This window comes from Dipodomys merriami, unplaced genomic scaffold, assembly GCF_024711535.1.
Source record: "Dipodomys merriami isolate MVZ:Mamm:240054 unplaced genomic scaffold, mDipMer1.0.p SCAF_93, whole genome shotgun sequence".
Lineage (NCBI taxonomy): Eukaryota > Metazoa > Chordata > Mammalia > Rodentia > Heteromyidae > Dipodomys > Dipodomys merriami.
In genome coordinates this window covers 2,392,501-2,397,886 of record NW_027206546.1, presented here as the reverse complement: position 1 = coordinate 2,397,886, position 5,386 = coordinate 2,392,501, and the positions used below count along the sequence as shown (strand labels likewise).

Genomic DNA, 5,386 nt, shown 5'->3' with positions numbered 1-5,386 from the left:
ATCACAGTGATTGAGAATTGTATCCTCCCTTCCCTCCCTGAGTCTCACTGAAGATTATGTGACAGGGAATTTCTTCTTTGCAAAGAGCACAGAGTTCATTTTGAGATTCCAGCCAGCAACATTTTCTGGATTATGAGGGAGAGAGGTAGCTTAGGTGCTACCTATCATCTGTACCTAGATACTGAATCCCCTTACATAAAATCCTCTGTATTTATTCAACGTTTTCAATGGCATGCTAATTTCTTTTATTGTTTCTTTGTTCATTCTTTTGGTTTTTGATTGTAAAAATACTGAACAGAGGAGTTACAGTTACATGAATATGGTAATGAATACATTTCATATCAAGCATTATTAGCTGCTATTTTTTAATATCTTAAATTTCTTAATTATTTTATTCGTGCCTTAAGAGGACTAGAATGGAAAAAAAAACATTTTCCCACCATGAGCTCATATTTACTCTAAGATGCCAAAACTGCTTATAATTGTGTATATTTCTCCAAACTCATTTTTCTGCTATGGCTCCATGGATTGAATATCTTTATATGCCAATTAAATTTGGTATGCCACACATGCAATAACTGACCTAGGGTATGAGGTTGCCATGTTTCTATTTCTCACTGTATATGTATAAACATATATATGTTTATACAGAAGCCAATTTCTTTTCATTCTAATTTATATGAATTGGAATTTTGTCCAATTTCGTCCAAGTTTTCTGGTGTCAAGTAATTTTTTATACTTTGAACACAGTGTGAATCACATGTCATACACTCAACTTTTATGGAGAAATTTTTGCCAACTGTGATGTGGTTTATCTACCAGATTCCATCCATGCGGGAACCATATGGCAAAGGTGCTTTCTATCTATGCTACATTTCGTTTTGTTAGTCACTGAAGAGTTAGTGACTGCATTTTAGGTACAGGTTCAATAGTAAGAGTGGGGCAATAAGATGCCTTAGAGAATAAGACTATTAACATGTGATAGTTATACTGGCATAAATTTGTGTGCGTATGACATCACAAGGCTGATAGCTCATCACAATTTTATCATAGCTTAGTGTTCAGACAAACATGAATTCTAGAGTTGTACTAAAAAAATGCAGATGCTAATCTTACTGAATTCTGTTCAGGATGTGACATTGCTGCTTGCTATTATAGCTACAGTAATCCAGAGGGCAGTGGATTTCAGTATGGCCAAAGATTACTTCACTTGTGAATCTAGTCATTTGGGTTGAAATCATTGACTATTTTTTTGTTTTAATGCTCATTTTGATAATGCTGCTCCATAGCTATTTTCACCTCTTGGACCACCAAAACTTACTGTGAGTTAATCTATTTTCATTGAGAAGCACCATATAAGGTACTGTATTATTTTGTTTCTGATTATTTCTATTTATTCATTTATTTAAAAAGCTGCCAGAAAGAAAGTTTCCACTAAAGGAAAAGGGTGAAGACATATTTTTATTTTTATTTATTTTATTTTTTTTAATTTTATTTGTGAACATACTGTACAGAGGGGTTACAATTACATGGGCAGGATAATGCATACATTTCTTAACAAGCATTGCAGCCTCCTCCTTTGTTTGCCCTTCACTTCCCTTCCAAGCAACACCACTCTCCCCCACCCAATCCTTCCCCCTTTTCCCCCCACCGACATTGTAAAGCTCGTTTTTGACATGACAATTTGTACTTCTCATTGTTGCAACAGGTCCATCTGAATCCATAAACGACTTGTTTTTCCCCATCTCCTCCACAAGTTATACTGACATCAAATATAATTAAAGCAGGGGTAATACTGTGGGGGAGGGACATACAAAGCAACAAAGAAATTATCTTATAAATGCGTTAAAAACACATGAATGAAAGAAGAAAAAAAACATTAAAATACATATCTAAGTGTTCATTTTCCTACCATCACATTATCTAACCTTTTTTGCTTGACTCATACATATACTAGATATTGAAAATAAGGGAAACCATGGGACTTGTGTTTCTTTGGGCCTGGCTTACTTCACTTAATAAAATTTTTTTCCAAGTTTTTCCATTTCCTAACAAATGGGACAATGTCATTCTTTCTGATGGAGGCATAGAATTCCATTGTGTATATATACCACATTTTCTTGATCCATTCATTTACTGAAGAGCATATGGGTTGGGTCCATATCTTAGCTATGGTAAATAATGCTGCAATAAATATAGTTGTGCTGGTCGCTTTAGTGTGGTCTTGTTTGTAAACATTTGGGTAAATGCCCAAAATTCTGTTCACATCCCCTCCAGCATCTGTTGTTGTTAGAGTTTTTTATTTTTGCCATTCTAACTGGAGTGAGGTGGTATCTCAATGTTGTTTTGATTTGCATTTCTTATATGGCTAGGGATGTTGAGCATTTCTTCATGTGTCTATTGGCCATCCTTCTTTCTTCTTCAGAGAAGTTTCTCTTTAAGTCTTTAGCCCACTTATTTATTGGGCAGTTGTTTATTTGAGGATTTGTTGTTGGGGGATTTAATTTTTTGAGTTCCAAGTATATTTTAGATATGAGACCCTTTTCCGTTGTATGGCTAGTAAAGATTGAAGACATATTTTTAAATTAAAAAATCCCATCAGAGCTCCTGAGTCTGTTTCCACCATCATCACTGCAAAATCAATGTTCTACAACGGAGTATATTACCAAAATGGTGATGATGTTTCTGTGATTGATAATCAACATGGAAAGCTCTACTATGCTCAGATCAGGGGTTTTATCTATGACCAGTATTGAGAGAAGAGCGCAGCACTGATGTAGCTCATTCCCACTCTCTCTAACCCCACAGATCAGTTTGATCCTGTGTCTTATACCATATGGCCAGAGGAAGACCTTCCCAGGAAGATGGAATACTTGGAATTTGTTTGTCATGCACCCTCTGAGTATTTCAAGTCAAGGTCACCACCATTTCCCACTGTCTCCACCAGACCAGAAAAGGGCTATGTATGGACTCATGTTGGATCTATTCCTGCAATAATGATTAGGAGACAGTTACCAAACACTTGTAGTTACAACTAAAACTGAGGCTGGGAAACTCAGTAATATATCCCTTACCCAGCATGCCTAAAACCCTGGGTTCAAAACAAACAAAAAAATCCCAAAAGTGGATTTTTTATTTTCTTATATTTATACAATTCTGAAGAAGATAACTTTTTCCACGAATTGCTTTTTTTTGGTCGGTCGTGGGGCTTGAACATGAGGCCTAGGTGCTGTCTCTGAGCTCTTTTTGCTCAAGGCTAGTACTCTACCAATTTGAGCCATAGCTCCACTTCCAGTTTTCTAGTGGTTAATTGGAGATAAGAATCTCATTGACTTTCTTCCCTGGCGTGGCCTTGAACCATGATCCTCAGCTGCTAAGTAGCTAGGATTACAGGAGCCACCAGAGCTCAGCCCATAAAATTCTTATATGGGAAACTAAAAAGTGTGTTCCCAATGACCTAGTAATTGTTAACAAATTCTGCCAAGTCTCACATGGGGCAGATTCAGCTCAACCAGTCATGATGGAGGTTCTTTGATCAGGCAGGACCCCATTTCCCTGTTTTATGTGGATATGTTCTGCCCTCAGAACAATTTCCAGCAAGTCTCTCTCCCTCTTCTGTATCTTCTCTATGAGGAGCCCTGGTTGGCCCTTTCAAGCTAGCATCCCGTCTTTGTGTCTACTATTTCCACGCAGACATTTCTTTGTCAGTACATGGGCTTGAACCTCACACTTGGCATTGTATTGCTTGATTCATGCCACAAAAAGTCATGACATAGAGAAAACAAAATGTATTTGAAGGTGAATGTTAGCTTTCTGTTTGTGTATCTTCCCAGGCAAAGGATGCAATTTCTGAGAGATCATTAGGAGTAGGCACGATCTGTTTTTCTTCATAATTTACCAGAAACTCAAAAAATGGATTATATTTTTATATAACTACAAAATATTCAGTTTTAGACTTCTCCTCAAAGGTTTAATCAAATAAAATATTGCCTTGATCAACAATAAAAAAAGTAGTGTGGGCTTCCTTTAATGATTATTTCTAATTCAGATTAAAATAGGCCTGAAGAAAGTTTATCTGTAAAGCTGGAAATTCTGATAATTACTCTAATTCCCTTATACATAAAATATTAAAGCTTTCTATACATGTTCCTAATAATTAAATGTACCTGATTTGTATGTAAACTTCTTCTATTGAAATTTTATTCTATACAATGTTTTCTATATATGACGTACATATTTTATATCTATTATACTATTTTATTATTGAATTAGATGTGTGCACCTATTATGTAATGTTTTTTATGACTTTATTCTATTTAAATTTCAATTTTATCAGTAAGGTTTTGTCTCCCTCACATCCTTACTTCTGATCTTATGCCAGCTACTCTTCTTATTCTTACTGTCCTCCACAGGTGCTCATACGTACTATGTATTGTTGAAATCTCCTATGGTGTGATCTTACCTTATGGTCCTTATTCATTGTCCCTTTGCTTTCTTTCCTTTGTATATTAATACTTGGCAGCTTAGGAATTTTACTTGTGCCATCTTCCCCTTTTTGTGTATTCTAGATGAAAGTGTACATCTGTGATTATTTGTGTCACTGTAGGTTTTAATATTTGGCTCTCTACCTTAATATTTTGTGTTAATATAACTAACTGGCTGCTGTAGTTATTTTCTGAATTATAAATTTGTTAGGCCAATTTGAATATGATCATTATGCTACATATTGTGAGCTTCTTCTAATTCTAAATTCTTCTAATTCTAAAGATCTTTGCCACTGATTTCATAAACATTATGTGTCCATTTGTGTGATCACAAGGCTTCACCATCTGTGACAGCCTGTAAATATATACCGCCTGTTGCTCAATTACATACTGAGTGCAAGTACCACAGCAATGATTTCTGCATGTCGTGCAGCCAGTGAGGTGCCTTACTCCATGAGGCATGTGACATCCTGAGGTTTGGGGCATGCTGCTATCCTTGGGCCACGGGGGCTAACCCATCTCAACCAGGGATTAGGGAGGTTATTTGACCAGGCAGGACCCCATTTCCCAGTTTATGGGTGGATATGTTCTGCCCTCAGAACGAATTCTGGCAAGTCTCACTCCCGGCTGATACAGCTCAATCAGCCCTGATGGGGGGTCTTTGACCAGGCAGGACCCCATTTCCCAGTTTTGGGGTGGATATGTTCTGCCCTCGGAACAATTTCCGGCAATTCCCTCTTCATCTTGTGTATCTTCTCCTCTATGAGGAGCCCTGGCTGGACCTTTCAAGCTAGCGTCACATCTTTGTGTCCACCATTTCCAGGCAGACACTTCTTTGTCAGTATATGAGCTTGAACTCACACTTGGTATTGTACCACTTGAATCATGCCTTTACTTTTGAC

General features: G+C 36.9%; 1 pseudogene; it reads left to right on the top strand.

The window, feature by feature from the left end:
* The first annotated feature begins 831 nt into the window (after window positions 1–831).
* On the top strand, window positions 832–3,038 carry LOC138821696 (GATA zinc finger domain-containing protein 1 pseudogene; annotated as a pseudogene).
* The last annotated feature ends 2,348 nt before the right edge of the window (window positions 3,039–5,386 follow it).